Source organism: Camelus bactrianus, chromosome 24 (assembly GCF_048773025.1).
Source record: "Camelus bactrianus isolate YW-2024 breed Bactrian camel chromosome 24, ASM4877302v1, whole genome shotgun sequence".
NCBI classification, from domain to species: Eukaryota; Metazoa; Chordata; class Mammalia; order Artiodactyla; family Camelidae; genus Camelus; species Camelus bactrianus.
In genome coordinates this window covers 23901166-23927619 of record NC_133562.1, presented here as the reverse complement: position 1 = coordinate 23927619, position 26454 = coordinate 23901166, and positions in this window count along the sequence as shown.

Here is a 26454-nt window from a genome sequence, read left to right as displayed (position 1 = left end):
ACACATGCTGAGGTTCTCAATCGGCAAGTTTTATAAAATGTCAGAACGTTTTATTAGAGTTGGGAGTGATTGTTGGACTCATAATAATCACACAGGGAGCTTAAGAAAATACTAATGCCTCAGCCCCACCTTCAGAAATTCTGAATTAACTTGTCTGGGGAAGGCTGCAGGCCCCTATGTTTTTAAAAAGTTTTCCAAGCAATTTGAATGTCCAGCCAATTGGAGAACCACTGGGCTAGTCCCATGCGATCACATAAAAACAGAAATTCATATAGGATTGGACATAGCAAAGGGCACAAAACTAGACATCAGAATAGCTGAGACTAAACACTGACGGCGCCGGCCCTCCCCGCCCCGCAGAGGCCCGCGCGGCCTCCCTCCGCCGCGGGGACCCGGGGTGGCAGCCGCCGCAACCCCCGTCCTTCACGCGCCCCGCGCCCTGACGCCGCCGCCGCCGCCGCCGCCGCCGCAGCCCGCACTCACCTCAGGGGCGCAACCGGCACAGCCGGCCGTCGGCCTCGTTCCCGCCGAAGCGTCTCGGTGCGGTACTCACTGCGCGGGCCGGTTCTTCCCCGGCGGTCGCAGGGGGTTCAGGGATGGGGGGGCGGGGAACGGCCGTCACACGAGCAACGAACCGAAGCGCCGCCTGGTGGCATTTTCCACAGGCCGGCGCCACCGCAGCCGCCTTGGGTCCGCACAGCCCCCTGCCGGCCGCAGCTCTTGCTGTCTCGCCCAGCCGACAAGCCTCCGCGGACAAGGGAGGGAGCCGCGGCGCGAGTCGGAGGCCGGGCGGGGGTGTGCGCAGACTCTTTCCTCTGGGGACTGCGCGCATGCGCACCAGCGGGGCGGGACCCGCGGCCCCTGCGTGGGGGCGGGACCCGCGGCCGCTGCGAGGGGGCCGGCCCCGCCCAGGGGCGCTGGTCCGGCTCAGCCAATCGCGAGCGCCGGGTACCTCTTGGCGCGGGCGATTTGAATGGTTCGCGGCCGCCCGAGGTGGCGGCAGGTGGGCACGCCGCTGCCCTTTTGGGAGCTTCTCTGAGATCGGGAGGGGAACCCGCCCCTCGTCCTTTCGCCGGAGCCCCACCCTCCCCAGGCCGCGGGACTGGCGAAAAAAAAAACAGCTGGGAAAGTAAAACAACACTGACTTCAGGATAACGGTTACCTCTTTGGATGCAAAGAAGGGAATGGGATAAAGGAAAGGTGAAAAAGAAACTTCAAGCATTTGTATACGATCTGATTTCTGAAAAGAAAGATTTTTAAATGCTAACGTTTTGCCACAATGCGTCAACGTTTTAAAGAAATAAAATGTTAATATGTAATTGTATTATATAAAAACCCAAAATATAGCCATGCATATGCACAGAGATATGCATATTTTATATGTAAACATAAACAACATGATTCAATGAATAAAATGATAGAGATTTTCTTTATCATTGAGCTTTATTCTTTTCCTGAACTTAAGGTTATTTCAGGTACTTCAGGGCTCCAGAGCTTGCCAGGAGACGCACATGTCCAAGAAGGCCAGTCCCCAGCAGGGAAGCAGGATGGAGCCCCAGGTGCAGGTAGGTCACGGCACGATGGGGGTACTGGGGATGGTCGAAGGCAGGCAGGGAGGCTCGGGCTCAGGCAACGGGGAGGGAAGCATCGGGGTGTATGTGGGGCACAGGTAGGCCAAGGCAGGATGCAGTGAGGGGCGCTGTGTGGGACCCAAGTAGGAAGGGAGGGGAGGGGTGCTTCAGGAGCCAGGGTCGGGCTATCCCCTCCCCCCACCTCCTGCCACCTCCCAAAGCAGCAGCTGAGTCCCTCCTGAGCTCCCTGTCGGACAGGCCCAGCTTTGGCATCTGCGTCCTTGCCCCACGTTGCTACACGGCTCCCCTCATCTGGAGCCCCCGGCCCACTTTCCTTTCCCACCACAGACTGAATGCATCTTTGGACATGTGGCTGGCTCTGGGATGAAATGTTTCCAGGGCACTTCATTGGCACTCTTAACTCGTGTCATAACACACTGAATTGGTTTATAAGTACGTTTATAAATAGCTCATTCACAGGAATATCAAACTTCCTCACTCTTGGTCAACATTGACAGATTGTAATTTATCTTAGCATGTTATACATACTCCAGTTAAGTATTTTTCCCCCTTTGTCTGTGATCGTCTACAGAGAAAACTGGCCTGCTAGTAGCTGAGAGTCCATCTCTGCCTTTGCTCTTTCATTTTTCCTGAACTTCCCGTGTGGGATAATTTCTCATATTGCTTTCCCTGATCCTAACTTACTTATTATAATTAAGAGGGGTGTAGGAATAGGAATATAGTATAGTTATGAATGTACAATAACATATATTCCATTATTCTAAATTGATTTAAATTTACTTAAAAATTATAGTTGAAGATAGAGTGCCTCATTTGGAAGGGAAGGGGGTCTACAGAATATTTGCTTTTATAAAGGGGGTATTGGGCCTGAAATGATAGCTATGGCCATAAGTTAGCAACGTTTGCTAGGAACTGGGTTGATGTTAACTCTGCTAGTTCTGCTCCATAGATCATAGTCCTTTGTAGATCTATGGTCTATTGTAGACTTTGTGTGTTAGGTGCAGCATTTATCACATTTTATGTACCGCATTATATATATGACATTCAGTAGCTTACCCTTCTAAATGAAAAGATAAAAGGACTATAGATGAGTAGATTCTTAGTGAGCTGTTCCCCGCCCTCTCCCATTCCCACTAATTTGGTTAGAGATAGCCAATACAGAAGATTCTTTAAACATGTGGATGAGGATAGAAACTCAATCCTTAACCATTACACAGTTTCAGGACTGACTTTAAATTAAATTTTAGGCTATCATTAGCAGTGTACCGCCATTCTCAGGTTTCTTTTATAGTCTCTTGTTTCGATGACCTTTTCGTACTTCGGTCTTTGCTTAATTTCATTCAGAGGTAGAAAATACGGTAATTTTTAACAACTCCTTGGTAATTCTGCAAATACAAAGGAACTTTTAAAAAGGCAGATTTAAAAAGAAAAGAATTGATTTGATTCCAAAGCTGGTATTAACATATTTTAATGCAGAGGAAAGATAAGGAGCAAGATGAATCTTAAGGTTATAAGAGGCCCATCAAATTGACCTACATGAGCTCACAGAAGTTACACGTTTCCTAAGGCCAAGGAACTGTTCCATGACCTTGAAGGGTATATTAGTATTTCTATGTAAGTCATTACATTTTCAAACATTGGAACTGCTCAGATTTGGTTCACTGCACAAACCAATCACTTAGAATGTTAAAGAGAATGACTTTGGTCTCCTGGAGACAGCTCTTCTGTGATTGAGCTCTCCTTTGCACGGCCTGTCTACCTTCCCTTTGAATTTTTTTTTCTTGTTGTTGTTGTTTTTTTTTTTTCCCCTTGTCAGCCTACATTGTGAATGCAACTGATAGAACAAACACCAACACCTAACACTGGAAACTCTCTCCTCTGAACTCATTTGAAACACATGCTGAGGTTCTCAATCGGCAAGTTTTATAAAATGTCAGAACGTTTTATTAGAGTTGGGAGTGATTGTTGGACTCATAATAATCACACAGGGAGCTTAAGAAAATACTAATGCCTCAGCCCCACCTTCAGAAATTCTGAATTAACTTGTCTGGGGAAGGCTGCAGGCCCCTATGTTTTTAAAAAGTTTTCCAAGCAATTTGAATGTCCAGCCAATTGGAGAACCACTGGGCTAGTCCCATGCGATCAGATAAAAACAGAAATTCATATAGGATTGGACATAGCAAAGGGCACAAAACTAGACATCAGAATAGCTGAGACTAAACACTGACGGCGCCGGCCCTCCCCGCCCCGCAGAGGCCCGCGCGGCCTCCCTCCGCCGCGGGGACCCGGGGTGGCAGCCGCCGCAACCCCCGTCCTTCACGCGCCCCGCGCCCTGACGCCGCCGCCGCCGCCACCGCCGCCGCAGCCGGAACTCACCTCAGGGGCGCAACCGGCACAGCCGGCCGTCGGCCTCGTTCCCGCCGAAGCGTCTCGGTGCGGTACTCACTGCGCGGGCCGGTTCTTCCCCGGCGGTCGCAGGGGGTTCAGGGATGGGGGGGCGGGGAACGGCCGTCACACGAGCAACGAACCGAAGCGCCGCCTGGTGGCATTTTCCACAGGCCGGCGCCACCGCAGCCGCCTTGGGTCCGCACAGCCCCCTGCCGGCCGCAGCTCTTGCTGTCTCGCCGAGCCGACAAGCCTCCGCGGACAAGGGAGGGAGCCACGGCGCGAGTCGGAGGCCGGGCGGGGTGTGCGCAGACTCTTTCCTCTGGGGACTGCGCGCATGCGCACCAGCGGGGCGGGACCCGCGGCCCCTGCGTGGGGGCGGGACCCGCGGCCGCTGCGAGGGGGCCGGCCCCGCCCAGGGGCGCTGGTCCGGCTCAGCCAATCGCGAGCGCCGGGTACCTCTTGGCGCGGGCGATTTGAATGGTTCGCGGCCGCCCGAGGTGGCGGCAGGTGGGCACGCCGCTGCCCTTTTGGGAGCTTCTCTGAGATCGGGAGGGGAACCCGCCCCTCGTCCTTTCGCCGGAGCCCCACCCTCCCCAGGCCGCGGGACTGGCGAAAAAAAAAACAGCTGGGAAAGTAAAACAACACTGACTTCAGGATAACGGTTACCTCTTTGGATGCAAAGAAGGGAATGGGATAAAGGAAAGGTGAAAAAGAAACTTCAAGCATTTGTATACGATCTGATTTCTGAAAAGAAAGATTTTTAAATGCTAACGTTTTGCCACAATGCGTCAACGTTTTAAAGAAATAAAATGTTAATATGTAATTGTATTATATAAAAACCCAAAATATAGCCATGCATATGCACAGAGATATGCATATTTTATATGTAAACATAAACAACATGATTCAATGAATAAAATGATAGAGATTTTCTTTATCATTGAGCTTTATTCTTTTCCTGAACTTAAGGTTATTTCAGGTACTTCAGGGCTCCAGAGCTTGCCAGGAGACGCACATGTCCAAGAAGGCCAGTCCCCAGCAGGGAAGCAGGATGGAGCCCCAGGTGCAGGTAGGTCACGGCACGATGGGGGTACTGGGGATGGTCGAAGGCAGGCAGGGAGGCTCGGGCTCAGGCAACGGGGAGGGAAGCATCGGGGTGTATGTGGGGCACAGGTAGGCCAAGGCAGGATGCAGTGAGGGGCGCTGTGTGGGACCCAAGTAGGAAGGGAGGGGAGGGGTGCTTCAGGAGCCAGGGTCGGGCTATCCCCTCCCCCCACCTCCTGCCACCTCCCAAAGCAGCAGCTGAGTCCCTCCTGAGCTCCCTGTCGGACAGGCCCAGCTTTGGCATCTGCGTCCTTGCCCCACGTTGCTACACGGCTCCCCTCATCTGGAGCCCCCGGCCCACTTTCCTTTCCCACCACAGACTGAATGCATCTTTGGACATGTGGCTGGCTCTGGGATGAAATGTTTCCAGGGCACTTCATTGGCACTCTTAACTCGTGTCATAACACACTGAATTGGTTTATAAGTACGTTTATAAATAGCTCATTCACAGGAATATCAAACTTCCTCACTCTTGGTCAACATTGACAGATTGTAATTTATCTTAGCATGTTATACATACTCCAGTTAAGTATTTTTCCCCCTTTGTCTGTGATCGTCTACAGATAAAACTGGCCTGCTAGTAGCTGAGAGTCCATCTCTGCCTTTGCTCTTTCATTTTTCCTGAACTTCCCGTGTGGGATAATTTCTCATATTGCTTTCCCTGATCCTAACTTACTTATTATAATTAAGAGGGGTGTAGGAATAGGAATATAGTATAGTTATGAATGTACAATAACATATATTCCATTATTCTAAATTGATTTAAATTTACTTAAAAATTATAGTTGAAGATAGAGTGCCTCGTTTGGAAGGGAAGGGGGTCTACACAATATTTGCTTTTATAAAGGGGGTATTGGGCCTGAAATGATAGCTATGGCCATAAGTTAGCAACGTTTGCTAGGAACTGGGTTGATGTTAACTCTGCTAGTTCTGATCCATAGATCACAGTCCTTTGTAGATCTATGGTCTATTGTAGACTTTGTGTGTTAGGTGCAGCATTTATCACATTTTATGTACCGCATTATATATATGACATTCAGTAGCTTACCCTTCTAAATGAAAAGATAAAAGGACTATAGATGAGTAGATTCTTAGTGAGCTGTTCCCCGCGCTCTCCCATTCCCACTAATTTGGTTAGAGATAGCCAATACAGAAGATTCTTTAAACATGTGGATGAGGATAGAAACTCAATCCTTAACCATTACACAGTTTCAGGACTGACTTAAAATTAAATTTTAGGCTATCATTAGCAGTGTACCGCTATTCTCAGGTTTCTTTTATAGTCTCTTGTTTCAATGACCTTTTCGTACTTCGGTCTTTGCTTAATTTCATTCAGAGGTAGAAAATACGGTAATTTTTAACAACTCCTTGGTAATTCTGCAAATACAAAGGAACTTTTAAAAAGGCAGATTTAAAAAGAAAAGAATTGATTTGATTCCAAAGCTGGTATTAACATATTTTAATGCAGAGGAAAGATAAGGAGCAAGATGAATCTTAAGGTTATAAGAGGCCCATCAAATTGACCTACATGAGCTCACAGAAGTTACACGTTTCCTAAGGCCAAGGAACTGTTCCATGACCTTGAAGGGTATATTAGTATTTCTATGTAAGTCATTACATTTTCAAACATTGGAACTGCTCAGATTTGGTTCACTGCACAAACCAATCACTTAGAATGTGAAAGAGCATGACTTTGGTCTCCTGGAGACAGCTCTTCTGTGATTGAGCTCTCCTTTGCACGGCCTGTCTACCTTCCCTTTGAATTTTTTTTTCTTGTTGTTGTTGTTTTTTTTTTTTTCCCCTTGTCAGCCTACATTGTGAATGCAACTGATAGAACAAACACCAACACCTAACACTGGAAACTCTCTCCTCTGAACTCATTTGAAACACATGCTGAGGTTCTCAATCGGCAAGTTTTATAAAATGTCAGAACGTTTTATTAGAGTTGGGAGTGATTGTTGGACTCATAATAATCACACAGGGAGCTTAAGAAAATACTAATGCCTCAGCCCCACCTTCAGAAATTCTGAATTAACTTGTCTGGGGAAGGCTGCAGGCCCCTATGTTTTTAAAAAGTTTTCCAAGCAATTTGAATGTCCAGCCAATTGGAGAACCACTGGGCTAGTCCCATGCGATCAGATAAAAACAGAAATTCATATAGGATTGGACATAGCAAAGGGCACAAAACTAGACATCAGAATAGCTGAGACTAAACACTGACGGCGCCGGCCCTCCCCGCCCCGCAGAGGCCCGCGCGGCCTCCCTCCGCCGCGGGGACCCGGGGTGGCAGCCGCCGCAACCCCCGTCCTTCACGCGCCCCGCGCCCTGACGCCGCCGCCGCCGCCGCCGCCGCCGCAGCCCGCACTCACCTCAGGGGCGCAACCGGCACAGCCGGCCGGCGGCCTCGTTCCCGCCGAAGCGTCTCGGTGCGGTACTCACTGCGCGGGCCGGTTCTTCCCCGGCGGTCGCAGGGGGTTCAGGGATGGGGGGGCGGGGAACGGCCGTCACACGAGCAACGAACCGAAGCGCCGCCTGGTGGCATTTTCCACAGGCCGGCGCCACCGCAGCCGCCTTGGGTCCGCACAGCCCCCTGCCGGCCGCAGCTCTTGCTGTCTCGCCGAGCCGACAAGCCTCCGCGGACAAGGGAGGGAGCCGCGGCGCGAGTCGGAGGCCGGGCGGGGGTGTGCGCAGACTCTTTCCTCTGGGGACTGCGCGCATGCGCACCAGCGGGGCGGGACCCGCGGCCCCTGCGTGGGGGCGGGACCCGCGGCCGCTGCGAGGGGGCCGGCCCCGCCCAGGGGCGCTGGTCCGGCTCAGCCAATCGCGAGCGCCGGGTACCTCTTGGCGCGGCGATTTGAATGGTTCGCGGCCGCCCGAGGTGGCGGCAGGTGGGCACGCCGCTGCCCTTTTGGGAGCTTCTCTGAGATCGGGAGGGGAACCCGCCCCTCGTCCTTTCGCCGGAGCCCCACCCTCCCCAGGCCGCGGGACTGGCGAAAAGAAAAACAGCTGGGAAAGTAAAACAACACTGACTTCAGGATAACGGTTACCTCTTTGGATGCAAAGAAGGGAATGGGATAAAGGAAAGGTGAAAAAGAAACTTCAAGCATTTGTATACGATCTGATTTCTGAAAAGAAAGATTTTTAAATGCTAACGTTTTGCCACAATGCGTCAATGTTTTAAAGAAATAAAATGTTAATATGTAATTTTATTACATAAAAACCCAAAATATAGCCATGCATATGCACACAGATATGCATACTTTATATGTAAACATAAACAACATGATTCAATGAATAAAATGATAGAGATTTTCTTTATCATTGAGCTTTATTCTTTTCCTGAACTTAAGGTTATTTCAGGTACTTCAGGGCTCCAGAGCTTGCCAGGAGACGCACATGTCCAAGAAGGCCAGTCCCCAGCAGGGAAGCAGGATGGAGCCCCAGGTGCAGGTAGGTCACGGCACGATGGGGGTACTGGGGATGGTCGAAGGCAGGCAGGGAGGCTCGGGCTCAGGCAACGGGGAGGGAAGCATCGGGGTGTATGTGGGGCACAGGTAGGCCAAGGCAGGATGCAGTGAGGGGCGCTGTGTGGGACCCAAGTAGGAAGGGAGGGGAGGGGTGCTTCAGGAGCCAGGGTCGGGCTATCCCCTCCCCCCACCTCCTGCCACCTCCCAAAGCAGCAGCTGAGTCCCTCCTGAGCTCCCTGTCGGACAGGCCCAGCTTTGGCATCTGCGTCCTTGCCCCAAGTTGCTACACGGCTCCCCTCATCTGGAGCCCCCGGCCCACTTTTCTTTCCCACCACAGACTGAATGCATCTTTGGACATGTGGCTGGCTCTGGGATGAAATGTTTCCAGGGCACTTCATTGGCACTCTTAACTCGTGTCATAACACACTGAATTGGTTTATAAGTACGTTTATAAATAGCTCATTCACAGGAATATCAAACTTCCTCACTCTTGGTCAACATTGACAGATTGTAATTTATCTTAGCATGTTATACATACTCCAGTTAAGTATTTTTCCCCCTTTGTCTGTGATCGTCTACAGATAAAACTGGCCTGCTAGTAGCTGAGAGTCCATCTCTGCCTTTGCTCTTTCATTTTTCCTGAACTTCCCGTGTGGGATAATTTCTCATATTGCTTTCCCTGATCCTAACTTACTTATTATAATTAAGAGGGGTGTAGGAATAGGAATATAGTATAGTTATGAATGTACAATAACATATATTCCATTATTCTAAATTGATTTAAATTTACTTAAAAATTATAGTTGAAGATAGAGTGCCTCATTTGGAAGGGAAGGGGGTCTACAGAATATTTGCTTTTATAAAGGGGGTATTGGGCCTGAAATGATAGCTATGGCCATAAGTTAGCAACGTTTGCTAGGAACTGGGTTGATGTTAACTCTGCTAGTTCTGCTCCATAGATCATAGTCCTTTGTAGATCTATGGTCTATTGTAGACTTTGTGTGTTAGGTGCAGCATTTATCACATTTTATGTACCGCATTATATATATGACATTCAGTAGCTTACCCTTCTAAATGAAAAGATAAAAGGACTATAGATGAGTAGATTCTTAGTGAGCTGTTCCCCGCCCTCTCCCATTCCCACTAATTTGGTTAGAGATAGCCAATACAGAAGATTCTTTAAACATGTGGATGAGGATAGAAACTCAATCCTTAACCATTACACAGTTTCAGGACTGACTTTAAATTAAATTTTAGGCTATCATTAGCAGTGTACCGCTATTCTCAGGTTTCTTTTATAGTCTCTTGTTTCGATGACCTTTTCGTACTTCGGTCTTTGCTTAATTTCATTCAGAGGTAGAAAATACGGTAATTTTTAACAACTCCTTGGTAATTCTGCAAATACAAAGGAACTTTTAAAAAGGCAGATTTAAAAAGAAAAGAATTGATTTGATTCCAAAGCTGGTATTAACATATTTTAATGCAGAGGAAAGATAAGGAGCAAGATGAATCTTAAGGTTATAAGAGGCCCATCAAATTGACCTACATGAGCTCACAGAAGTTACACGTTTCCTAAGGCCAAGGAACTGTTCCATGACCTTGAAGGGTATATTAGTATTTCTATGTAAGTCATTACATTTTCAAACATTGGAACTGCTCAGATTTGGTTCACTGCACAAACCAATCACTTAGAATGTTAAAGAGCATGACTTTGGTCTCCTGGAGACAGCTCTTCTGTGATTGAGCTCTCCTTTGCACGGCCTGTCTACCTTCCCTTTGAATTTTTTTTTCTTGTTGTTGTTGTTTTTTTTTTTCCCCTTGTCAGCCTACATTGTGAATGCAACTGATAGAACAAACACCAACACCTAACACTGGAAACTCTCTCCTCTGAACTCATTTGAAACACATGCTGAGGTTCTCAATCGGCAAGTTTTATAAAATGTCAGAACGTTTTATTAGAGTTGGGAGTGATTGTTGGACTCATAATAATCACACAGGGAGCTTAAGAAAATACTAATGCCTCAGCCCCACCTTCAGAAATTCTGAATTAACTTGTCTGGGGAAGGCTGCAGGCCCCTATGTTTTTAAAAAGTTTTCCAAGCAATTTGAATGTCCAGCCAATTGGAGAACCACTGGGCTAGTCCCATGCGATCAGATAAAAACAGAAATTCATATAGGATTGGACATAGCAAAGGGCACAAAACTAGACATCAGAATAGCTGAGACTAAACACTGACGGCGCCGGCCCTCCCCGCCCCGCAGAGGCCCGCGCGGCCTCCCTCCGCCGCGGGGACCCGGGGTGGCAGCCGCCGCAACCCCCGTCCTTCACGCGCCCCGCGCCCTGACGCCGCCGCCGCCGCCGCCGCCGCCGCCGCCGCAGCCCGCACTCACCTCAGGGGCGCAACCGGCACAGCCGGCCGGCGGCCTCGTTCCCGCCGAAGCGTCTCGGTGCGGTACTCACTGCGCGGGCCGGTTCTTCCCCGGCGGTCGCAGGGGGTTCAGGGATGGGGGGGCGGGGAACGGCCGTCACACGAGCAACGAACCGAAGCGCCGCCTGGTGGCATTTTCCACAGGCCGGCGCCACCGCAGCCGCCTTGGGTCCGCACAGCCCCCTGCCGGCCGCAGCTCTTGCTGTCTCGCCCAGCTGACAAGCCTCCGCGGACAAGGGAGGGAGCCGCGGCGCGAGTCGGAGGCCGGGCGGGGGTGTGCGCAGACTCTTTCCTCTGGGGACTGCGCGCATGCGCACCAGCGGGGCGGGACCCGCGGCCCCTGCGTGGGGGCGGGACCCGCGGCCGCTGCGAGGGGGCCGGCCCCGCCCAGGGGCGCTGGTCCGGCTCAGCCAATCGCGAGCGCCGGGTACCTCTTGGCGCGGCGATTTGAATGGTTCGCGGCCGCCCGAGGTGGCGGCAGGTGGGCACGCCGCTGCCCTTTTGGGAGCTTCTCTGAGATCGGGAGGGGAACCCGCCCCTCGTCCTTTCGCCGGAGCCCCACCCTCCCCAGGCCGCGGGACTGGCGAAAAAAAAAACAGCTGGGAAAGTAAAACAACACTGACTTCAGGATAACGGTTACCTCTTTGGATGCAAAGAAGGGAATGGGATAAAGGAAAGGTGAAAAAGAAACTTCAAGCATTTGTATACGATCTGATTTCTGAAAAGAAAGATTTTTAAATGCTAACGTTTTGCCACAATGCGTCAACGTTTTAAAGAAATAAAATGTTAATATGTAATTGTATTATATAAAAACCCAAAATATAGCCATGCATATGCACAGAGATATGCATATTTTATATGTAAACATAAACAACATGATTCAATGAATAAAATGATAGAGATTTTCTTTATCATTGAGCTTTATTCTTTTCCTGAACTTAAGGTTATTTCAGGTACTTCAGGGCTCCAGAGCTTGCCAGGAGACGCACATGTCCAAGAAGGCCAGTCCCCAGCAGGGAAGCAGGATGGAGCCCCAGGTGCAGGTAGGTCACGGCACGATGGGGGTACTGGGGATGGTCGAAGGCAGGCAGGGAGGCTCGGGCTCAGGCAACGGGGAGGGAAGCATCGGGGTGTATGTGGGGCACAGGTAGGCCAAGGCAGGATGCAGTGAGGGGCGCTGTGTGGGACCCAAGTAGGAAGGGAGGGGAGGGGTGCTTCAGGAGCCAGGGTCGGGCTATCCCCTCCCCCCACCTCCTGCCACCTCCCAAAGCAGCAGCTGAGTCCCTCCTGAGCTCCCTGTCGGACAGGCCCAGCTTTGGCATCTGCGTCCTTGCCCCACGTTGCTACACGGCTCCCCTCATCTGGAGCCCCCGGCCCACTTTCCTTTCCCACCACAGACTGAATGCATCTTTGGACATGTGGCTGGCTCTGGGATGAAATGTTTCCAGGGCACTTCATTGGCACTCTTAACTCGTGTCATAACACACTGAATTGGTTTATAAGTACGTTTATAAATAGCTCATTCACAGGAATATCAAACTTCCTCACTCTTGGTCAACATTGACAGATTGTAATTTATCTTAGCATGTTATACATACTCCAGTTAAGTATTTTTCCCCCTTTGTCTGTGATCGTCTACAGATAAAACTGGCCTGCTAGTAGCTGAGAGTCCATCTCTGCCTTTGCTCTTTCATTTTTCCTGAACTTCCCGTGTGGGATAATTTCTCATATTGCTTTCCCTGATCCTAACTTACTTATTATAATTAAGAGGGGTGTAGGAATAGGAATATAGTATAGTTATGAATGTACAATAACATATATTCCATTATTCTAAATTGATTTAAATTTACTTAAAAATTATAGTTGAAGATAGAGTGCCTCATTTGGAAGGGAAGGGGGTCTACAGAATATTTGCTTTTATAAAGGGGGTATTGGGCCTGAAATGATAGCTATGGCCATAAGTTAGCAACGTTTGCTAGGAACTGGGTTGATGTTAACTCTGCTAGTTCTGCTCCATAGATCATAGTCCTTTGTAGATCTATGGTCTATTGTAGACTTTGTGTGTTAGGTGCAGCATTTATCACATTTTATGTACCGCATTATATATATGACATTCAGTAGCTTACCCTTCTAAATGAAAAGATAAAAGGACTATAGATGAGTAGATTCTTAGTGAGCTGTTCCCCGCCCTCTCCCATTCCCACTAATTTGGTTAGAGATAGCCAATACAGAAGATTCTTTAAACATGTGGATGAGGATAGAAACTCAATCCTTAACCATTACACAGTTTCAGGACTGACTTTAAATTAAACTTTAGGCTATCATTAGCAGTGTACCGCTATTCTCAGGTTTCTTTTATAGTCTCTTGTTTCGATGACCTTTTCGTACTTCGGTCTTTGCTTAATTTCATTCAGAGGTAGAAAATACGGTAATTTTTAACAACTCCTTGGTAATTCTGCAAATACAAAGGAACTTTTAAAAAGGCAGATTTAAAAAGAAAAGAATTGATTTGATTCCAAAGCTGGTATTAACATATTTTAATGCAGAGGAAAGATAAGGAGCAAGATGAATCTTAAGGTTATAAGAGGCCCATCAAATTGACCTACATGAGCTCACAGAAGTTACACGTTTCCTAAGGCCAAGGAACTGTTCCATGACCTTGAAGGGTATATTAGTATTTCTATGTAAGTCATTACATTTTCAAACATTGGAACTGCTCAGATTTGGTTCACTGCACAAACCAATCACTTAGAATGTTAAAGAGAATGACTTTGGTCTCCTGGAGACAGCTCTTCTGTGATTGAGCTCTCCTTTGCACGGCCTGTCTACCTTCCCTTTGAATTTTTTTTTCTTGTTGTTGTTGTTTTTTTTTTTTCCCCTTGTCAGCCTACATTGTGAATGCAACTGATAGAACAAACACCAACACCTAACACTGGAAACTCTCTCCTCTGAACTCATTTGAAACACATGCTGAGGTTCTCAATCGGCAAGTTTTATAAAATGTCAGAACGTTTTATTAGAGTTGGGAGTGATTGTTGGACTCATAATAATCACACAGGGAGCTTAAGAAAATACTAATGCCTCAGCCCCACCTTCAGAAATTCTGAATTAACTTGTCTGGGGAAGGCTGCAGGCCCCTATGTTTTTAAAAAGTTTTCCAAGCAATTTGAATGTCCAGCCAATTGGAGAACCACTGGGCTAGTCCCATGCGATCAGATAAAAACAGAAATTCATATAGGATTGGACATAGCAAAGGGCACAAAACTAGACATCAGAATAGCTGAGACTAAACACTGACGGCGCCGGCCCTCCCCGCCCCGCAGAGGCCCGCGCGGCCTCCCTCCGCCGCGGGGACCCGGGGTGGCAGCCGCCGCAACCCCCGTCCTTCCCGCGCCCCGCGCCCTGCCGCCGCCGCCGCCGCCACCGCCGCCGCAGCCCGAACTCACCTCAGGGGCGCAACCGGCACAGCCGGCCGTCGGCCTCGTTCCCGCCGAAGCGTCTCGGTGCGGTACTCACTGCGCGGGCCGGTTCTTCCCCGGCGGTCGCAGGGGGTTCAGGGATGGGGGGGCGGGGAACGGCCGTCACACGAGCAACGAACCGAAGCGCCGCCTGGTGGCATTTTCCACAGGCCGGCGCCACCGCAGCCGCCTTGGGTCCGCACAGCCCCCTGCCGGCCGCAGCTCTTGCTGTGTCGCCGAGCCGACAAGCCTCCGCGGACAAGGGAGGGAGCCGGGGCGCGAGTCGGAGGCCGGGCGGGGGTGTGCACAGACTCTTTCCTCTGGGGACTGCGCGCATGCGCACCAGCGGGGCGGGACCCGCGGCCCCTGCGTGGGGGCGGGACCCGCGGCCCCTGCGAGGGGGCCGGCCCCGCCCAGGGGCGCTGGTCCGGCTCAGCCAATCGCGAGCGCCGGGTACCTCTTGGCGCGGGCGATTTGAATGGTTCGCGGCCGCCCGAGGTGGCGGCAGGTGGGCACGCCGCTGCCCTTTTGGGAGCTTCTCTGAGATCGGGAGGGGAACCCGCCCCTCGTCCTTTCGCCGGAGCCCCACCCTCCCCAGGCCGAGGGACTGGCGAAAAAAAAAACAGCTGGGAAAGTAAAACAACACTGACTTCAGGATAACGGTTACCTCTTTGGATGCAAAGAAGGGAATGGGATAAAGGAAAGGTGAAAAAGAAACTTCAAGCATTTGATTCGATCTGATTTCTGAAAAGAAAGATTTTTAAATGCTAACGTTTTGCCACAATGCGTCAATGTTTTAAAGAAATAAAATGTTAATATGTAATTTTATTACATAACAACCCAAAATATAGCCATGCATATGCACACAGATATGCATATTTTATATGTAAACATAAACAACATGATTCAATGAATAAAATGATAGAGATTTTATCATTGATCTTTATTCTTTTCCTGAACTTACGGTTATTTCAGGTACTTCAGGGCTCCAGAGCTTCCCTGGAGCTTACCCGTCGTTGGCTACCCAGCCGTCCATACTGGACACATTGTGTACGCCATCTGTGGTCCAGCCGGCTGTGCCTGTCTTAGGTTGTCCTCCTCTGAGGATGTTACCCGTCATTGGCTATCCAGCCGTCCATGCTGGACACATTGAGTACACCATCTCTTGTCCAGCCGGCTGTGCCTGTCTTAGGTTGTCCTCCTCTGAGGATCTTCCCCGTCATTGGCTAGCCAGCCGTCCATGCTGGACACAGTGAGTACGCCATCTCTTGTCCAGCCGGCTGTGCCTGTCTTAGGTTGTCCTCCTCTGAGGATCTTACCCGTCATTGGCTAGCCAGCTGTCCATGCTGGACACACTGAGAAGGCCATTTTTCGTCCAGCCGGCTGTGCCTGTCTTAGGTTGTCCTCCTCTGAGGATCTTACCTGTCATTGGCTAGCCATCCATCCATGCTGGACACACTGAGTAGGCCATCTGTGGTCCAGCCGGCTGTGCCTGCCGTAGGTTGTCCTCCTCTGAGGATATTACCCGTCATTGGCTAGCCATCCGTCCACGCTGGACACACTGAGTAGGCCATCTGTGGTCCAGCCGGCTGTGCCTGTCTTAGGTTGTCCTCCTCTGAGGATCTTACCCGTCATTGGCTAGCCAGCCGTCCAAGCTGGACACACTGAGTAGGCCATCTCTTATCCAGCCAGCTACCTGACATTTCTCACAGCTTGTTTATCAGTTCAGCCCATGGCTTCTTCTCTACAGCCTTCAGGCAGGGCCTACAGTTTCCTGATAGCCAATTCTTCCCTAATATCAACAACCACCCATCGTTTATACTTTTCTTGCCTTTTGCCTTTTGCCTTTATGCCTCAGGACACCAGCTCAACTCACCTTCCAGAAATTGAACTTGCCTGTCCTCCACTCTGATACCTCAAAGAGACCTCAGCTTTGTCTCAAGACTCAGCTGTCTCTACCATCTGACATCTCTTGATCTAGCCAGGGCTAAAAATCCCAACTGTGACATTTAGAAATGGGATAAAGTTGGGAAGGATGATAAAGCTGGAGAAAGGAATTAACATTTGTTTTTCCCCCACTATGTGCCTGGCTCTGGGCCCGGCCCTGACACATCAGATCGTTCAACTCTACTTCTGAAGAACACCAGGGAGGCTGGAGATGATACTTCCACTATCTGTGACTTTGGGTTAGGAAATAACTCTCTTCATCCAGATCCCAAGTGTTTTCATTCATGAAAACTAATCCACTTCCTTGAATTACTGATTTTCAGTTGCAGGTCTGAGAATTGATGAATATCTGTAATGAAAATTTGACCCATCTACAACAAAATAAGAAAAATAAGGGCAACAAAACGCATTTATCCATAGGCTAAAATAGTCTATGTAAAGGGTTATCCTTTGTTCTGAGACCACAGTGCAACAATATGTTAAGATGGAGTAAAGTGATTCCTTATTGGAAAAGTTGCATACAGCCAAAATTATCCTTCAAAATTTCTTATGAAGGTACACAAATGAAGTCCAAGCCAATCACAGCCTAATTTTCCTACAGCATGGAATAGATTGCTAATCCTATGGTTGAGTGTATCTGATGAAATAATTGGGCTCCCTTTAAGTGTCATGATGTTTTTAAAAACAAACCTCTTAAAGACCTGAATGGCACATAGCTGAGGGACATGGGGCTGTAGACTCAGGGGAACAGAAGATTCGCTGCACACCCAGACCTGCTAGGAGAAGGGAAGATCCACACCTTCCATGCCTTCATCAGTCCAGAGTACGTGCTCAGTAAGTGGAACCAAAACAGCTGACAGACTGTCCCACACTCTTTAAGGCGTGTACTTTTGAACGTATATGGTTGAAGAGAAGTCACAAAAGTTAAATGGCTGTATGACACTTTGTCCTTCCATTGTTGTCTTTTAGTTTTTGGTGGGGGGAAAAAACAAACAAACAAACAAACAAAAAACCTTCCTTTCATGACATGAGGTTGAGATCAAATAAAACTTTTAGTAAAAAAGGAGTTGGAAAAATAAAACATTGGCAGTCTGGTATCAATCTCCAAACCCTTTTAAAGGATACTTGTTTGTGAAATTCAGATCTCTGAATCTGCAAGTTATAAACTTAATATTAGAATAGTAAGCAGCTGCCATAGGAAACAGAGGGGGGAAAAGTTGCAGCCAATATCCTAAGGTCAAACCTGGATTCCTAAAGAAATGATCCATCTAAAGACTTTTTTTTTCAAAAGTGCTGAATTTAAACACCATTACTTTTAACCTATTTTTCTAACTTTCCATGGTTCCTTCTCATAGCATAGTTGAAAATTTAGCAAAAGAATAGATTTACCATGTCAAAATCTAGTTCTCACCCCACTCAGATAAACCTACTCCACTCCACCTCAAACTCCACATTTAGCCCCTCAGCCAAAACCTCAGAGTCATTCTTGTATGTTCCTTCTCCTTCACCCACTTCCAATCCAACAGAGAATCTTGCCCATTCTCTCCTTAAACCGGATCCAGATCCCAACACCTGCTCACCACCTCCAAACCACCAGGGACTGTGCAGATTATCACAACAGCTTCCTCACTGGCCTTGCTGGTTCAACCCTCATCTACTGTCAGCACAGCAGCCTCAGCACTTCTACTAATGCTTAAGTTAGATCAACATTTATCTGCTCAAAACCTAAAAGTGGCTCCACATCATTCAGAATCCCAAGTTCTTACTCTGGCCAACAAGAGTGACTTGTCCCATGTATCTCACTTACTTCTCTGACCTCATCTCTTGCTGTTACTGTTTCATGAACTTGGGACAGTGTCTGGCAGAAGGCAGCTGTTAGACAACGGGTATCGGGCTCTGTTATCACTAGCATTATTTCCATTACTGCTACTGCTACTCCCAGCACTGTTTTGTCACCCACCACTTGCTCCCCTCCAGCCACACCACCTTTCTTGCTGCCCCCAAACACACAAAGTGGAGTTCTGCCTTTACACTCTGCACTTACTGTTCCCCTTGACAAGAACACCCTTTTTCCCAGATATCATCCAGACCTTTCCAGGCTATCTGCAGGACTTCCTCACTCACCACCTTCAGCTCAAATACTTACTCACTCAGTACGTCCTTCTCTGACCACTCTAGTTTAAAATTGCAACTGCTTCCTCTAACCATGACACCCCATCCCCTTTCCTTGTTTAATTGTTTTCCTTACAGCAACTACCACCTTCTAGTATAATATATAATATCTATTTTTTTGTTGTTTATACTTTGTCTCTATATATTTTAACATAAGTTCCAAGAGGGTAGTGATTTTGTACATTTTGTTTACTTCTGTATACTGGCTAGTACATAATAAATATTTGTTGAACAAATAACATTCAATTATTATATTCAGATCATCAAAAACCACTAAGAATTTACTGAATTTAATATCCATTCATGATATTTTTAAAACTCCTTAGAAAACTAGAAATATTAGAGTATTCTCTCAATCAGACAAAGGTAGCTTTAAAAAAATTCTACAGGTAAGGTAACATTTAATAGTGAAATATTACATTCCTTCCCCCAAGGCTAAGAATTTAACAAGGATATCCACTCTCACCATTTCTATTCAATATGGCACTGGAGGTCTGAGCCAATGAAATAAGGCAAAAAGAAAAAAAGGCATTAATATTATCAAAGATGAAGTTAAACTGTTTTCTTCAAAGATGATGACTCTCTGTGTAGAAAATCCAAAGGAATCTATAAAATGTTAGGACTAGTGAGTGAATTTAACAGTATCACAGGGTATAAAGTCAACACCCCAAAATTCATTTTACTTTTAAAGACTAACAAACACTTGAAATATAAAATTTTAAAATATTTATCTCCTCAAAAAATTAAACACAGGATTACCATATGATTCAGTAATTCCACCTCTCATATGTAAACAAAAGCATTGGAAATAGAGACTTGAACAGGTATCTGTACACCAATCTTCATGGCACCATTATTTATAATAAACAAAAGATGAAAATAATGTCCATCTATACATGACTGGATAAGCAAAATGTGGTATTATATATAGTAGAGTGTTACTATACAGTCTGAGAAAGGAATGAAATTATGACACATGCTACAACATGGACAGGTGTTAAAGGCACTGTGCTAAGTGAAATAAAGCAGAAGGACAAATATTGTATGATTCCATGTATATGAGGTGCCTAAAACAGTCAAATCATACAGACAGAAAGTAGAATGGTAGTTTCCACGGCTAAGCAAGGAAATGGAGAGCTATTGGGTCTGAAACGATAGCTATGGCCATAAGTTAGCAACGTTTGCTAGGAACTGGGTTGATGTTAACTCTGCTAGTTCTGCTCCATAGAACATAGTCCTTTGTAGATCTATGGTCTATTGTAGACTTTGTGTGTTAGGTGCAGCATTTATCACATTTTATGTACCGCATTATATATATGACATTCAGTAGCTTACCCTTCTAAATGAAAAGATAAAAGGACTATAGATGAGTAGATTCTTAGTGAGCTGTTCCCCGCCCTCTCCCATTCCCACTAATTTGGTTAGAGATAGCCAATACAGAAGATTCTTTAAACATGTGGATGAGGATAGAAACTCAATCCTTAACCATTACACAGTTTCAGGACTGACTTTAAATTAAATTTTAGGCTATCATTAGCAGTGTACCGCTATTCTCAGGTTTCTTTTATAGTCTCTTGTTTCGATGACCTTTTCGTACTTCGGTCTTTGCTTAATTTCATGCAGAGGTAGAAAATACGGTAATTTTTAACAACTCCTTGGTAATTCTGCAAATACAGAGGAACTTTTAAAAAGGCAGATTTAAAAAGAAAAGAATTGATTTGATTCCAAAGCTGGTATTAACATATTTTAATGCAGAGGAAAGATAAGGAGCAAGATGAATCTTAAGGTTATAAGAGGCCCATCAAATTGACCTACATGAGCTCACAGAAGTTACACGTTTCCTAAGGCCAAGGAACTGTTTCATGACCTTGAAGGGTATATTAGTATTTCTATGTAAGTCATTACATTTTCAAACATTGGAACTGCTCAGATTTGGTTCACTGCACAAACCAATCACTTAGAATGTGAAAGAGCATGACTTTGGTCTCCTGGAGACAGCTCTTCTGTGATTGAGCTCTCCTTTGCACGGCCTGTCTACCTTCCCTTTGAATTTTTTTTTCTTGTTGTTGTTGTTTTTTTTTTTTTCCCCTTGTCAGCCTACATTGTGAATGCAACTGATAGAACAAACACCAACACCTAACACTGGAAACTCTCTCCTCTGAACTCATTTGAAACACATGCTGAGGTTCTCAATCGGCAAGTTTTATAAAATGTCAGAACGTTTTATTAGAGTTGGGAGTGATTGTTGGACTCATTATAATCACACAGGGAGCTTAAGAAAATACTAATGCCTCAGCCCCACCTTCAGAAATTCTGAATTAACTTGTCTGGGGAAGGCTGCAGGCCCCTATGTTTTTAAAAAGTTTTCCAAGCAATTTGAATGTCCAGCCAATTGGAGAACCACTGGGCTAGTCCCATGCGATCAGATAAAAACAGAAATTCATATAGGATTGGACATAGCAAAGGGCACAAAACTAGACATCAGAATAGCTGAGACTAAACACTGACGGCGCCGGCCCTCCCCGCCCCGCAGAGGCCCGCGCGGCCTCCCTCCGCCGCGGGGACCCGGGGTGGCAGCCGCCGCAACCCCCGTCCTTCCCGCGCCCCGCGCCCTGCCGCCGCCGCCGCCGCCGCCGCCGCCGCCGCCGCCGCCGCCGCCGCCGCAGCCCGCACTCACCTCAGGGGCGCAACCGGCACAGCCGGCCGTCGGCCTCGTTCCCGCCGAAGCGTCTCGGTGCGGTACTCACTGCGCGGGCCGGTTCTTCCCCGGCGGTCGCAGGGGGTTCAGGGATGGGGGGGCGGGGAACGGCCGTCACACGAGCAACGAACCGAAGCGCCGCCTGGTGGCATTTTCCACAGGCCGGCGCCACCGCAGCCGCCTTGGGTCCGCACAGCCCCCTGCCGGCCGCAGCTCTTGCTGTCTCGCCGAGCCGACAAGCCTCCGCGGACAGGGGAGGGAGCCGCGGCGCGAGTCGGAGGCCGGGCGGGGGTGTGCGCAGACTCTTTCCTCTGGGGACTGCGCGCATGCGCACCAGCGGGGCGGGACCCGCGGCCCCTGCGTGGGGGCGGGACCCGCGGCCGCTGCGAGGGGGCCGGCCCCGCCCAGGGGCGCTGGTCCGGCTCAGCCAATCGCGAGCGCCGGGTACCTCTTGGCGCGGGCGATTTGAATGGTTCGCGGCCGCCCGAGGTGGCGGCAGGTGGGCACGCCGCTGCCCTTTTGGGAGCTTCTCTGAGATCGGGAGGGGAACCCGCCCCTCGTCCTTTCGCCGGAGCCCCACCCTCCCCAGGCCGCGGGACTGGCGAAAAAAAAAAACAGCTGGGAAAGTAAAACAACACTGACTTCAGGATAACGGTTACCTCTTTGGATGCAAAGAAGGGAATGGGATAAAGGAAAGGTGAAAAAGAAACTTCAAGCATTTGTATACGATCTGATTTCTGAAAAGAAAGATTTTTAAATGCTAACGTTTTGCCACAATGCGTCAATGTTTTAAAGAAATAAAATGTTAATATGTAATTTTATTACATAAAAACCCAAAATATAGCCATGCATATGCACACAGATATGCATACTTTATATGTAAACATAAACAACATGATTCAATGAATAAAATGATAGAGATTTTCTTTATCATTGAGCTTTATTCTTTTCCTGAACTTAAGGTTATTTCAGGTACTTCAGGGCTCCAGAGCTTGCCAGGAGACGCACATGTCCAAGAAGGCCAGTCCCCAGCAGGGAAGCAGGATGGAGCCCCAGGTGCAGGTAGGTCACGGCACGATGGGGGTACTGGGGATGGTCGAAGGCAGGCAGGGAGGCTCGGGCTCAGGCAACGGGGAGGGAAGCATCGGGGTGTATGTGGGGCACAGGTAGGCCAAGGCAGGATGCAGTGAGGGGCGCTGTGTGGGACCCAAGTAGGAAGGGAGGGGAGGGGTGCTTCAGGAGCCAGGGTCGGGCTATCCCCTCCCCCCACCTCCTGCCACCTCCCAAAGCAGCAGCTGAGTCCCTCCTGAGCTCCCTGTCGGACAGGCCCAGCTTTGGCATCTGCGTCCTTGCCCCAAGTTGCTACACGGCTCCCCTCATCTGGAGCCCCCGGCCCACTTTTCTTTCCCACCACAGACTGAATGCATCTTTGGACATGTGGCTGGCTCTGGGATGAAATGTTTCCAGGGCACTTCATTGGCACTCTTAACTCGTGTCATAACACACTGAATTGGTTTATAAGTACGTTTATAAATAGCTCATTCACAGGAATATCAAACTTCCTCACTCTTGGTCAACATTGACAGATTGTAATTTATCTTAGCATGTTATACATACTCCAGTTAAGTATTTTTCCCCCTTTGTCTGTGATCGTCTACAGAGAAAACTGGCCTGCTAGTAGCTGAGAGTCCATCTCTGCCTTTGCTCTTTCATTTTTCCTGAACTTCCCGTGTGGGATAATTTCTCATATTGCTTTCCCTGATCCTAACTTACTTATTATAATTAAGAGGGGTGTAGGAATAGGAATATAGTATAGTTATGAATGTACAATAACATATATTCCATTATTCTAAATTGATTTAAATTTACTTAAAAATTATAGTTGAAGATAGAGTGCCTCGTTTGGAAGGGAAGGGGGTCTACACAATATTTGCTTTTATAAAGGGGGTATTGGGCCTGAAATGATAGCTATGGCCATAAGTTAGCAACGTTTGCTAGGAACTGGGTTGATGTTAACTCTGCTAGTTCTGCTGCATAGATCATAGTCCTTTGTAGATCTATGGTCTATTGTAGACTTTGTGTGTTAGGTGCAGCATTTATCACATTTTATGTACCGCATTATATATATGACATTCAGTAGCTTACCCTTCTAAATGAAAAGATAAAAGGACTATAGATGAGTAGATTCTTAGTGAGCTGTTCCCCGCCCTCTCCCATTCCCACTAATTTGGTTAGAGATAGCCAATACAGAAGATTCTTTAAACATGTGGATGAGGATAGAAACTCAATCCTTAACCATTACACAGTTTCAGGACTGACTTTAAATTAAACTTTAGGCTATCATTAGCAGTGTACCGCTATTCTCAGGTTTCTTTTATAGTCTCTTGTTTCGATGACCTTTTCGTACTTCGGTCTTTGCTTAATTTCATTCAGAGGTAGAAAATACGGTAATTTTTAACAACTCCTTGGTAATTCTGCAAATACAAAGGAAGTTTTAAAAAGGCAGATTTAAAAAGAAAAGAATTGATTTGATTCCAAAGCTGGTATTAACATATTTTAATGCAGAGGAAAGATAAGGAGCAAGATGAATCTTAAGATTATAAGAGGCCCATCAAATTGACCTACATGAGCTCACAGAAGTTACACGTTTCCTAAGGCCAAGGAACTGTTTCATGACCTTGAAGGGTATATTAGTATTTCTATTCAAGTCATTACATTTTCAAACATTGGAACTGCTCAGATTTGGTTCACTGCACAAACCAATCACTTAGAATGTTAAAGAGCATGACTTTGGTCTCCTGGAGACAGCTCTTCTGTGATTGAGCTCTCCTTTGCACGGCCTGTCTACCTTCCCTTTGAATTTTTTTTTCTTGTTGTTGTTTTTTTTTTTTTTTCCCCTTGTCAGCCTACATTGTGAATGCAACTGATAGAACAAACACCAACACCTAACACTGGAAACTCTCTCCTCTGAACTCATTTGAAACACATGCTGAGGTTCTCAATCGGCAAGTTTTATAAAATGTCAGAACGTTTTATTAGAGTTGGGAGTGATTGTTGGACTCACTATAATCACACAGGGAGCTTAAGAAAATACTAATGCCTCAGCCCCACCTTCAGAAATTCTGAATTAACTTGTCTGGGGAAGGCTGCAGGCCCCTATGTTTTTAAAAAGTTTTCCAAGCAATTTGAATGTCCAGCCAATTGGAGAACCACTGGGCTAGTCCCATGCGATCAGATAAAAACAGAAATTCATATAGGATTGGACATAGCAAAGGGCACAAAACTAGACATCAGAATAGCTGAGACTAAACACTGACGGCGCCGGCCCTCCCCGCCCCGCAGAGGCCCGCGCGGCCTCCCTCCGCCGCGGGGACCCGGGGTGGCAGCCGCCGCAACCCCCGTCCTTCCCGCGCCCCGCGCCCTGCCGCCGCCGCCGCCGCCGCCGCCGCCGCCCGCACTCACCTCAGGGGCGCAACCGGCACAGCCGGCCGTCGGCCTCGTTCCCGCCGAAGCGTCTCGGTGCGGTACTCACTGCGCGGGCAGGTTCTTCCCCGGCGGTCGCAGGGGGTTCAGGGATGGGGGGGCGGGGAACGGCCGTCACACGAGCAACGAACCGAAGCGCCGCCTGGTGGCATTTTCCACAGGCCGGCGCCACCGCAGCCGCCTTGGGTCCGCACAGCCCCCTGCCGGCCGCAGCTCTTGCTGTGTCGCCGAGCCGACAAGCCTCCGCGGACAAGGGAGGGAGCCGGGGCGCGAGTCGGAGGCCGGGCGGGGGTGTGCACAGACTCTTTCCTCTGGGGACTGCGCGCATGCGCACCAGCGGGGCGGGACCCGCGGCCCCTGCGTGGGGGCGGGACCCGCGGCCCCTGCGAGGGGGCCGGCCCCGCCCAGGGGCGCTGGTCCGGCTCAGCCAATCGCGAGCGCCGGGTACCTCTTGGCGCGGGCGATTTGAATGGTTCGCGGCCGCCCGAGGTGGCGGCAGGTGGGCACGCCGCTGCCCTTTTGGGAGCTTCTCTGAGATCGGGAGGGGAACCCGCCCCTCGTCCTTTCGCCGGAGCCCCACCCTCCCCAGGCCGAGGGACTGGCGAAAAAAAAAACAGCTGGGAAAGTAAAACAACACTGACTTCAGGATAACGGTTACCTCTTTGGATGCAAAGAAGGGAATGGGATAAAGGAAAGGTGAAAAAGAAACTTCAAGCATTTGATTCGATCTGATTTCTGAAAAGAAAGATTTTTAAATGCTAACGTTTTGCCACAATGCGTCAATGTTTTAAAGAAATAAAATGTTAATATGTAATTTTATTACATAACAACCCAAAATATAGCCATGCATATGCACACAGATATGCATATTTTATATGTAAACATAAACAACATGATTCAATGAATAAAATGATAGAGATTTTATCATTGATCTTTATTCTTTTCCTGAACTTACGGTTATTTCAGGTACTTCAGGGCTCCAGAGCTTCCCTGGAGCTTACCCGTCGTTGGCTACCCAGCCGTCCATACTGGACACATTGTGTACGCCATCTGTGGTCCAGCCGGCTGTGCCTGTCTTAGGTTGTCCTCCTCTGAGGATGTTACCCGTCATTGGCTATCCAGCCGTCCATGCTGGACACATTGAGTACACCATCTCTTGTCCAGCCGGCTGTGCCTGTCTTAGGTTGTCCTCCTCTGAGGATCTTCCCCGTCATTGGCTAGCCAGCCGTCCATGCTGGACACAGTGAGTACGCCATCTCTTGTCCAGCCGGCTGTGCCTGTCTTAGGTTGTCCTCCTCTGAGGATCTTACCCGTCATTGGCTAGCCAGCTGTCCATGCTGGACACACTGAGAAGGCCATTTTTCGTCCAGCCGGCTGTGCCTGTCTTAGGTTGTCCTCCTCTGAGGATCTTACCTGTCATTGGCTAGCCATCCATCCATGCTGGACACACTGAGTAGGCCATCTGTGGTCCAGCCGGCTGTGCCTGCCGTAGGTTGTCCTCCTCTGAGGATATTACCCGTCATTGGCTAGCCATCCGTCCACGCTGGACACACTGAGTAGGCCATCTGTGGTCCAGCCGGCTGTGCCTGTCTTAGGTTGTCCTCCTCTGAGGATCTTACCCGTCATTGGCTAGCCAGCCGTCCAAGCTGGACACACTGAGTAGGCCATCTCTTATCCAGCCAGCTACCTGACATTTCTCACAGCTTGTTTATCAGT